Genomic DNA, 12266 nt, shown 5'->3' with positions numbered 1-12266 from the left:
TGAGGAAATGACTTTGAATTTCTCTGAATCCGACCCAAGTCTCGACATAGTGTGTAACGTTGTGTCGGTGCTGCCAGTTGAATATGATGTACCCTCCGAGGTAAATGAAGTGGAAATTGATTTCACTGAAGAAATGGCCATCCACAAGCCATTATGCTATTATGTTATGAACAATGGTTGTATAGAGGACCAGCATGCAGTGTTCGAGAAACCCGATATTTCAATGAACGATCTTAAACCTTTGTTTATCCAAGCCAAGATAAATGGTGTGGGAGTCAATAAAGTGTTGATAGATGGAGGTGCCACTGTCAACTTGATACCCCAATCTCTCTTAGGGAAAATTGGACTTGTTGATTCTGATTTGAAACCACATAACATAGTCCTCACTAATTACGAAGGGACGACTGGCAATTCCCTTGGGGCTGTCGAAGTGGATTTGATAGTTGGAAGTGTCAAAAGAACAACTACGTTCATGGTAGTCTCATCTAAGGCTAACTTCAATGTGTTGTTAGGCAGTGAATAGATCCATGGTGTGGGGGCAGTGCCTTCTACTGTGCATCAAAGGATTTCCATATGGCAAGAAGATGGTCTGGTAGAGAATGTCGAAGCGGATCAAAGTTATTTCCTGGCTGAAGTGAATAACATCACCAAGAAAAACTTCGACAAACAACTTGCAACTATCCCTCCAGTCCTTTCTTCAGGTCCCAAATATACAGTCTCTGAAGGTTAAATGTGTTCCATGAAACTTCATCCAGAGTCTAGTTTTGTTTGGGAAAGAGAGCTTGTGGATCATGATTACATAATGGTGAATCATAAGGAAACTCCTTTAGAGGAGGGAGATGTGCTCAGAACAAGAGCTTCAGCTTACAGGAAGGTTATTGATGACCTCACTCCAGGATCGACTGAGTATGCAATCTCACCAACTGGGTGGGATATCGAAAAGTGATCCATGACTATGCCCAATTTTTGGGATAAAATTACGGCCTACCTGGCCGAAAATCAGTTAAATACGGCCAAGACGGCTGAAGTCTTGCAGAAAGAGGTAACTGAAACTCTGGTAGAAGATTCTACTAAGGACCTCGTCGATGATCAAAAATTGGATTGTATATATGATGATGAACCTTTGGGTTTTGAAGAAGATCCTATGGGCACTACTGTTAAGATGAAGTCGCAAGATCCTCTTGAAGAAGTAGACTTGGGGGATGGCTCTGTCAAGAGACCAACCTATATTAGCGCCAAATTTCCCAAAGAGTTCAAAGATCGAATTGTGGAGCTCCTAAAGGGATACAAAGACTGTTTTGCCTGGGATTACAACGAAATGCCCGGTCTAAGTCGAAAGGTGGTAGAATTGAATCTACCAATTTGAACGGACAAGAAACCAGTAAAGCAGATTCCCAGAAGATTTGCACCACAAATTTTACCAAAAATTAAAGAAGAAATCGAAAGACTCTTGAAGTACGGTTTTATCAGACCGGCCAGGTATGTAGATTGGTTAGCAAACGTGGTTCCTGTTAAAAAGAAAAATGGGACTATAAGAGTCTATATTGACTTTAGAGATTTAAATCTCGCTACTGCCAAAGATGAATACCCCATGCCTGTAGCAAAAATGCTAGTGGACTCAGCAGCGGGATTTGAGTATCTGAGTATGCTTGATGGTTATTCAGGCTACAATCAAATTTTCATTGCTGAAGAGGATATCTCTAAGACAACGTTTCGATGCCTGGGGGCATTAGGCTGTTATGAATGGCTAGTAATGCCATTTGGCTTGAAAAATGTTGGTGCTACAAACCAAGGGCCATGAATTCGATGTTTCATGACTTCATAGAAGACTTTATGCAGGTCTACATCGATGATATTGTAGTTAAATCCTCATTAGAGGATAAACACTTAGAACACTTGCGCCGGTCATTCGAAAGAATGAGGCAATATGGGTTAAAAATGAAGCCATTAAAATGTGCGTTTGGTGGTTGTGCAGGTGATTTTCCAGGTTTTGTTGTCCATAAAAAGGGGATTGAGATCAATCAGAACAAAACCAAAGCAATAATGGAGACTAAAGCCCCTTCAACCAAGAAAGAACTGCAGTCTTTGTTAGGAAAAATCAACTTTCTCAGAAGGTTCATATCAAACCTAAGTGGCAAAACACAAGCATTTGCGCCATTGCTTCCTCTGAAGAAAGAAGATGCGTTCAAATGGGAACCAGAACACCAGAAGGCTTTCGATGAAATCAAGTCATACTTGATGAATCCTCCTATTTTGTCACCCCTCTTAAAAGATAGAAAAATGAAGTTGTATATAGCAACATCTGAAAGTACTATGGGGAGTATGTTGTCACAAGAGGATGAAAATGGCGTAAAAAAAGACATTTTTTTTTTATCTTAGTAGGGTATTGAATGATGCTGAAACTAGATATCATCCAAGTGAAAAATTATGTCTGTGTTTGTATTTTTCATGTACAAAACTTAAGCATTATATAAAACCTTTTGATGTTTGTGTGTACTCTCATTTCGATATAATTAAGGATATGTTGTCAAAGCCTATTTTGCATAGCAGAGCGGGTAAATGGGCCTTAGCACTTACAGAATATTCATTGACATATCAATCTTTAAAATCCGTTAAAGGCCAAATTGTTGCTGATTTTATCGCTGATCATTCGGTGGAGGAATCGTTGCCTGGGGGAATCAAAAACCAGTGTTGGAAGTTATATTTTGATGGATCCAGTCATAAAAATGGCATCGAGATCGGGATTGTGATTATTTCGCCAGACAACACTACAACTAAGCATAAGTTTCGAATCAACCAATTTTGTTCGAATAATGAGGCTGAGTATGAAGCCTTAATCACCGGTTTGGAGATCTTACTCGAACTGGGGGCAAAAAATGTCGAAATAAAAGGCGACTCGGAATTAGTGTTGAGACAATTGACCAAAGAATACAAATGTGTCAAGGAAAGTCTAATTTTGTACCTCACCACAGCAAACGTGTTGCTCAAACGTTTTATTCATGTTCAAATAAAACACATTCCCTGAATGGAGAATCAAGAAGCGAATGATCTTGCTCAAGCGGCTTCTGGGTACAAAGTTTCGATAGGTCAAGAGCAGGAGTCAATCAAGATCAGGAATAAGCGCAGTTCGAAGGAGTCTCTCCCCAAGAAATTGTTAACACCAAAATTTGGGGGCACGGAGGCATCTCACAGACATATACAAGGTACAAACTTAGTCGAAATTTTGGTTATTAACAGTTTAACTGATAATGATTGGTGAAAGCCCATTGTTAATTATCTGGAAAATCCTGATGGTACAACTTGTCGAAAAATAAAATATAAAGCCTTGAGCTATGTAATTGTGGAGAACGAGTTGTTCAAAAAGTCTCCAGAAGGAGTTCTACTTAAATGTCTCGGAGAAACTAAGGCATATTTGGCCGTTTCCAACACTCATAGTGGAGCATGTGGTACGCACCAAGCAGGCCATAAGATGAAATGGTTATTATTTCGACAAGGTGTATATTGGCCAACTATGCTGAAAGATTGCATAAAATTTGCCAAAGGATGCCAAGGGTGCCAAGAGCACGCTGGGATTCAACGTGTGCCAGCAAGCGAACTACATTCGATAGTTAAACCTTGGCCATTTAGAGGCTGGGCCTTTGATGTGATTGGGGAAATAAAACCTAAATCATCGAAAGGCCATAAATATATTTTAGTTGGGATAGATTACTTTACCAAGTGGATAGAGGCAATCCCACTAAAAGAAGTTAAACAGGATGAAGTTATAAGTTTCATCCAGAAAAATATTATTTACAGATTTGGTATTCCAGAGACTATCACCACAGATCAAGGATCTGTGTTTACTGGTCGAAAGATGGTAAAATTTGCTGAAAACATAGGTTTTAAATTATTAACTTCGACACCATATTATGCCCAAGCAAATGGTCAGGTCGAGGCAGCAAATAAAAATATCATTTCTATAGTTAAAAGGAAAGCCAAGGGCAAACCCCAAAATTGACATGAATTTCTTGGTGAAGCTCTATGGGCATGTCAAACTTCTCCCAAAGAATCAACAAATACTACACCCTATAGGCTCACATTTGGCCATGATGTTGTGTTGCCAGTCGAAATCTTGCTTCAATCGACTAGAGTCTAAAGACAATTCGAAATTCCAACAAATCATTACTGGGACATGATTTTGGATGAGTTAGTGGATCTAGATGAAGAAAGATTAATGGCACTAGAGGTTCTCACGACGCAGAAAGAGAGGATAGCAAAAGCTTATAATAAAAAAGTTAAGTCGAAGCTTTTCGCTCAAGGGGACTTAGTGTGGAAAGTTATCTTGCCAATGGACAAGAAAAGCTGAGTGTTGGGGAAATGGTCTCCTAGTTGGGAAGGACCATGGGAAATTCGGAGAGTTTTTTTGAATAATGCGTATGAAATCGAAGAATTGAATGATGATCAAAGAGTTATGCGCATAAACGGAAAATATTTGAAAAAATATAAGCCGATGCTACAAGAAATCAAAATTGCACAAGAGTAGTTCGAAAAGAAAACGAAATATGGCATTAAAGTTTTAAGTGCCAACTAACGGGCAGATTTACATTTTAAGTCCCAAAATGGATAGTGCCAACCATTACAAAAAAAAAAAGAGTGCAAAACAAAATAGAGTAAAAACTTAAACAATGCAAATCTGAAGTTAAAATCTGAAAACAACTGAGGAATCTACCATTGATGATTCATGCCAAAAACTTCAATAAACCATCAAACCTCCCCATTGAGACGACAGTCAATGCATAAGTTATGAAGAGTGTAGTCTTCATCAGCAGCGGGAAGGAAGCCACAACAATTCCCCTCTCTCCCATCTCCTGGGCAGTTAAGCCAGTTGTTGCAAAACTGACGACAAACCATGCCTACAGGCAGGGCTCTCTTGTACCAGGTGCAGCGAAATCTGAAAGGAGTGGCACCTCCCAAGATATCCAGTCGATAGCGCTCAATCCTCCTAGTCATCAAAAGTTCCCTGAAATCCTCAATGAGCCCCTCGTAGTCTAGAGGAGGTGGACCAAGAGCCTTCATCAGAAGTTGGAAATACTTAGCGCTCTTAAAGGAACAACATTCTTCAGTAAATGCTCTATAGTAGCAAGGTTTGGAGTAAGATGCAACATTTGTTGAGAACACCGGAGGAGGTAGAACATGGGGTTGCCATGAGCCCACAGACGCTCCATGAAATTGAGTTTTTCATGGGTTGGGTCCAGATCAGTAAGAAGAGGAATGTAGTCCCTACCAAAAGATTTGGAAACAATGGGATCCCTACAAAGCGCTGCATACCTTTTGTTGGTTCGTTGAAAGTAAAAAAGGTCGTACATGCTATGTTTAGCAACCCTTGCAGCAATGTTGATGATCAGATCATCACTTAGAAAATCCATTGATGAAAGTAGAAAAGGAAAACTTGATAGTTTCTTTTTTCTTAAAAGAGATGAGGTTGGGAAGAAGATGACAGAACTTTCAAGGGAAGTTTGGTATTTATAATGAAGGTAGAAGTTGAGAGGGGTTACATTTTACGGTTTCCCATCAGGTACAGATGCGCACACGTGGTATTTTGGCGTCTACAAATTTGCCTTGGAAAAAGAGGGAAGTTGTAAAGTTTATTTATTTATTTTTATTTATTTTCCTCTAATGTCATCATTGACAAGAAGTTTTACGGTTTCCTAGGTAGTTTAACTTGTTTGGTTAAACAAAAGAAACTTTTTAGCTTCTCATCATTACCTTCTTCTTGAAACTTGTTCCAAATAGTATTTTGTGGTATTTTAAAGAAAATAAATTGGCAAATGAAATTTCTAAGAAATAAAAAAGAGTAAATGCCATGAAATCGGTAGGGATACCGTCTAGAATACAAAATTAAAAGGGAACAAAATATTTCAAAAGAAAAATTACAAAAGGATTTGTGCTAAATAATAAATTCAGACAAGAGCTTATCGAGTTGGTTTTTAAATTCGGAAAGCTTTTCATCGAGAGCCTTGCCTTTGTCAGTAAGGACTTGTATGTGCTGCTGGGATCGTCTCGAGTCCATGGCCTTTTGTAGAACAACGAGAGCCTCTTGTTTCATGAGCTCTTCTTTGTTTAAGAGATCAGCTTTTTGGGTCTCCAATTCCTGGATTTTTTCTTTGTTTTCGCAATGGGAGCATCAATCTCTTCAACCCTCCGTTGAGTGACTGGGGTTTCCTGTTGAAAGGTTTTGAATTTTACTTGAAAGGCAGAAACGCCTGCCAAAAGTTGGTCGCAGCGTTGCGTTTGCTCTTCAAGTTGTGCCTGACCAGTTTTCTTCTCCTGGAAGCGTTGATTAATGCTATCGAGAAGAGGCCCCAACACTTGAGAAAGGTCTCGAAATTTCGAGCCAGAAGGAAGTTCACTTAATTTGTGAAGCAATCCTTTCACTTCATCGATGACGCTCTCATCTTGCTCAATGGCCTCCAGCAGGTTGATTTTCAAGACTTTATCTTGAAATTCTGCTAAGAGGTTTTCTTTTGAAGTCTCTGACGAATCGTCAGCAGAGACGTTTGAGGATTTCCCAATACTCTTCGAGAAAAGCACGTCACTTTTCTTCAGGAAAGCAAAGGCGTCTAGAGGGTTAACCTTTTCAAGACGATCAAGTTCTTCTTGACTAATGATGGCATCCGTCAAGTCAAGGTTTGCCATTGATGTGACCTTTTTCGATACATAGTCACCCTGGTCAGAGGTGTTCTTCTCAAGAGCTGGCCTTTCCTCCTCGATCAACCCATCAAGGTCTAAACCCTCATCATGTGTTTTTGATGGTTGGTTAGGAGAAGTAACCACAACGTCAGGAGAACTGGTCTCGACGCCCTCTTCTCCTCAACAATAGGAGTTGGGGTTACCTTGTTAGTAGACAGAATCTGACCTTGTTGAGATGTATCAACAATGCCATGATCGACACCCTAAAAGAGATATAATAAATATTGTAAGGGACTGTCAAAATAACATGAAATGAAATATGTCAAGTGTGGCATTAGATCGATAAATCACCTTTGATACATTATCACCTACACAAGAATGAGCACTGTTAGGATTATAATCCTTATGGCCATGTTTCCTTCTCTTGGAGCTCGATTTGACCGGAGACCCTTCGGTATGCGTGGTCTCGACAGTAATCTCATGGACCTTGTGTTTCCTCTTCCTTCGGCCTTCTTTGGTCTTGAGCATTTCCGAAGTTGTGGTAACTTCGATGGCCTCAGAGGTAGAGTCAGGCTGAAAAGACTTTAACAATAAGATACTATCACGCAAAGTAGCATTCGCAGATAGATCGAGTTAAAGGGGACTTACATGATCTTCAGGCGCAGGGGCCTCAATTTCCTTGGGAGATGGTTCAGAAGAGGGTTCAATCTGTTTCTTCTCTGATTTAGAAGATTTTTTCTTTTTTGATGGTTTCCCTGACTTAGACTTCGATGGTTTCAGTTCATCCTCATCATCACCTTGGTCTCCATATCTTGAATCCAGGGAAATAGCTGCAAGCAAATAGATAAAGAGATAAGAGGCAATTGTTTTTCTCTCTAAATTGTTTATTTGTTCTAAAATTTGATGATTTCATACCTACTCCTATTGGAGAAGTGATTCGAATATGAGGTAGGTCTAAGCCAAGATGACCTTCAAAAATGAATAGATCGCATTTCGATGCAGCCACTTTATCCTCATCTCTCTTTATTAATTTTTGTTTCATTCTCAGTGAAGAAACACAAGGTAGCCATTTTGGATATGGTGGCCTAAAAGCTAATGCCAACTTACTGGTTGGCAATGGCAGGAATTTCATTTTAAAATGTAATGTAAAAAGATATTTATTGGGAGTGAAAGGTGGAAACTTCATCGAAGGAAGTTTGTCGTAAATTTTATTTCTTAAAGTTTGGGCGGCATAGTTAACTGTCCGTTTTAAATGTAAAGGGTAATATGTAGTTTGAAAATATTTCTGAAAAGCCTGAATTTCTCGAATATGCGTACCTTTGCTCTTCTTAGTCCTGTTCTGCACAGTGTTAAAAGCAAGAATTAGTTGAGGAAGCAAATGGTCGAGATTCACTCGATTGGTCTGGAGCTTATAATAGTCTCGCCACCATCGAAAGAATGCCTCAGTGCATGAAGTAGATAAAGCAAATGAAATGGGCTTGAAAACAAGCGTTTGTCTCTCAGCCTTGCGTAAAGTTGACCTCCACAGGTGTTCTATCAATGGCTGCCTCAAGTCGTCTATGCTGTTATACAAGGAAGTAGGCTTGGGTTGAACCAAACCAAATTGTCTGGCGACATGATTTGGCTGATAGCCACACAACCCGTAGGGACCACCAGCTGTGATCCTGCTGGACAGAAGCGTGGGAGTCAAATAGGCTTCCCAGATGGCATTAGTTTCTGCCTTATTTTCGACAGAAATTGCTGGAAATTCTCTTGTAAACCAGGTTGGCCCTCGAGATCTGATAGCAAATGGGGCCAAAGCAGGAGTAAAAACGTCACACCCTAAAAGGGCATTAAAAGCAATGGAGAACAAGTCCTGAGAAGTCCTATTTCCATATTGGAGCATGGCCAGGCCTATGCCTTCAATAGGACTATCCTCATATGCTTTCGAAAGGTGAGTAGGAAGGGTGATAGCCAGTTTCATCGTAAAAGTGCCAAGAGCCACAGTTGAAATAGCCAAATAGGACCAGGAATGATAAGACTACCTTGGGATGGGAATTCTTTAATACTCGCCACTGCTTGGTTCAAGTTTTCATACAAAGATCCTAAAATAAGTTTGCCTAGGAAAATATCTTTGCCTTCATGTAACTGAATGGCTAAGGTTGTCAATCTTTTAGGGATTTGGATAGACCTTGAACAGAAAAATGAACCTAGATAACCAATAAGTCAAAAAGGCAATGTGCTCTTTGTCAAAAACTTCAGCAGTCGAAGTGTCATGGTGATATATAATAAAATTACCATATGCAGGTCTGGCAAAGTCAAATGAAAATTCTGAGTGATGGTTATCAGGATCAAAGGTTTGGCCAGTAGGTTTGAGGCTGGTAATGCCTGCAACATCTAGCAGAGTGGGCGTAAGCATACCACACTTCAAGTGAAAGCTGTTTGTCGAGGGATTCCAAAAGTGTAAAGCAGCGATTATCTGTTCATTGTGATATTTGGGTCCTTGCCTAGACAGCTGGATAAGGTGAAAGATTCCTACATCTTTCCAAAATTGGCCTTTCTTTTTTTTCTAACTTGTCCAACCAGCCAATGTAGGGGTCACTTTTATCAATTTTTGGCTCTGTTTTGAACTTGGATTTTAAGAAACTCAGGTCGTATGGACCTTTGGTGAAGATTAAAGGTAGTTGTTCTTCAACACAAGGAAAAACAACGCTAAGACTTTTTGGGGTTTCTTTGTATATTGGGAGCGGCCCTAATAATGCATGTAATGATTTAGGGCAAGAGATAATTACCTAGGATTTCCAGATTTTGTCTTCAGCTTCCTTGATATCCGGTTCTTCTATGAACACAGGAGCACCGCCAGAGAGTTCTTTAGAGAAATTGATGGGTTCGTCATGATGAGAATGTTTGGTGAATGGAAGCGATGAACGAAACAGTATGATTTTTTCTGGAAAAAGATGAAATTTTGAAAAAAGGGGTTTCCTTAGTGGAGCTTCTTTGCGAAGAAGAAGAATGAACAGTGAAAAGGGGAAAGTTGGAAAGCTGAAAGATGAAGGTAAATACTTTATGTTTTATAGCCTTTTGATCTAGACATGTATCAACATCCTGCGTTGACATTTTTTTTACAAGATGGTAGTTCCCAATGACTGGAACGTGGCCCACTAACTATGGTGGGGACACTAAAATCTCGTCTTTTGAAATTGTTTCTCTGAACGAATGACGTCATAGACTTCAAAGGTCGATTAAGTTAGAGTATATCCATCGGGGTCAGAAACATCTTTTTCTCCCTATCAAGAAGATGAGTCGAAAATGACGTTCCTAGGGGGCAATTTGTTAGCCTATATTTTTGAAGGCTATCATTAAATGTAGTCAAAGAAAGTTGACCTTATCATCGAAGAAATAAAAATTGCTCTTAGGTCTTTATCGAAGTTGAACTTGCTGGGAACACGTGTTTCAGTTCGACAGACGAAACCTATCGAGGAACAGTTATCACTGCGTATAAGGGCAAGCAACAGACATTTCTAAAGGCGCGTTCGAAATTCAAATTGGATGGATAAGGCTTGTTAGTTTTCTGTAGTTATAGATTTGAATTCGAATTTAGGTAGTTATTCCTATTTGTATACATAGTAGTTTTTCCTAAGGAAAAGTGGTCACAATTCAATCATACAAAATGTACACTCAAATTATCCGTATGGAAGCGAGCAACGAGTCACAAGTTGCAATGTATGAATCTGTGTACCTATTTACATTCAATCAATGCAATTTACGTTTGTTTTCTTAAATATCTTTACATTTTACTTATTTCTTTTGAGCAATTCATCTTGTTTTTATTTAACAAATTTCGATTGGATTCAACTGGGTTAAATTTGAGTGTTTACTTTATTTCTATTTATCCAATCCTTTAAGAACATTACATTTTTCTGGAAACAACAAAGCACAAATATGCTCCTAAGATTTACTGGTTGATCTTGCAAGTAACTATTTTTAAACCAGCGATTGTTTACCAAAAATCAGCGTAAACAGTTGCAATAAAACTATTTTGATCTGATAAATTTTGTTGCTTTTGCTGAAAATAACTTCCTAGACTCTCTTCAATGTTTGATTGTAAAGAAGCATAAAGAGAATGAGTTTAAGTTAAATTGAGGACTTTGAGTTTGAAATTAGCTGCATCTGTTAGGCCTATGGAACTTCTTTCTCAAAAATGTTGAAGAAAGTAACTAAGCATAAAGTGAAATAATTCCATCTGTTAACCCTTTGTTTTTGTGCATTGTATTCTCAACTATCTCTTTCTTACTCATTCCAGCACATTTATATCAAGTGAGACACTAAACAAAACCCAAGATTCTATCCATTATAGTCTATAGGTGCTAAGTTTTAGTCATGACTATTTTCCTGCATAATTTTGCAGGTTGATCTTTAAGGGGAGAGTTTTAGTAGCTATGTTTGGATGTTGTACTATTCATTCTTTGCAAGTAAAATTCCTTCCTGCTTATTTTATGAGTAACTACTGTGTTTTTATTTTGAAGTGTTGATGCATTTCACGCTGTTCTGTTTCAACTGCAGGTCTCTTTGAGTTTTTTGGATGTTGGATGCCTTTCATGTTGTTGGTTGCTGAGTCTTTTGGAGTTGAATTATATATGTTGGATTTGATTTTGTAGTTTAAACTATGTAATTTATCTATTGTTTTGATTGTTACTGCTGAAAGAATTATATGAATGAGATTTAGATATTTTTGTTATATATTCATGTATTTTAAGTATTTATTAATATATTTATTTAAATTGTCAACAAAAATTGCGCCATTTAATTTTTTTATTTGAAAATAAACATTTGCGACTGTTGTGAGGGGTCGCAAGCCCGTTTAAATTATATTAAAGCTCATACTTTGCGACTGTTGGGAACTGTCGCAACACCTTTTGCGGCAGTTGGTGTGACCCTTCTTTGAACTGTAGCAAAAGACAGTTGCGACTCCAACATTCGCGACTGGTAGGGAACGGTCGCAAATGTACATTTGCGACCCTTATAACAGTCGCAATCAGTCATTTTAAAAGTCGCAAAATGCAAATTTTGTTGTAAAACAATTCTCCTGTGCCTTTTATTTTCTTGTCTTTACTTTTACATTCATATGTTAGTTAAGTAAGATGTTTAAACATTAAACTCAACATTCGTATTTGTGCGTCTAGTGTTGGAACATCGCATAGAACATTTTAAAACCAACGTCCTAGAATTTCATAGATGAACACTTCAATGCATCCAACCTGCACCTTAAGCAAAGAAGACTCAGGAGCAATGGTAGATCAGAAGTTGTTCAGAGGTATGATAGGTTCACTGGTATACCTAACTGCATCTAGACCTGATATTTTATTTAATGAATGCATATGTGCAAGGTTTCAATCAGATCCCAGAGAATCTCATTTACCAGTTGTTAAGAGAATCTTTAGATATTTGAAAAGAACAACTAATCTTGGACTTCTTTATAAGAAATTCTTTGATTATAAGTTCGTTGGATTATGTGATGCTGATTATGCTGGTCATATGATTGAAGGAAAATCAACTAGTGGAAACTGTCAGTTTCTTGTTGAGAATATGATATCATGGGCTAGCAAAACACAATCAAC

At 38.4% G+C, this 12266-nt stretch overlaps 1 pseudogene; it reads right to left on the bottom strand.

The window, feature by feature from the left end:
- Positions 1-12266, bottom strand: part of LOC146937347 (uncharacterized) — an 86491-nt pseudogene that overhangs the window by 47231 nt on the left and 26994 nt on the right.

Source organism: Medicago sativa, chromosome 3 (genome assembly GCF_051527215.1).
Source record: "Medicago sativa cultivar Bolivia chromosome 3, Bolivia_mono, whole genome shotgun sequence".
NCBI lineage: Eukaryota > Viridiplantae > Streptophyta > Magnoliopsida > Fabales > Fabaceae > Medicago > Medicago sativa.
The sequence above is the reverse complement of the archived record's forward strand: the minus strand, read 5'-3'. Positions and strand labels throughout refer to the sequence as shown.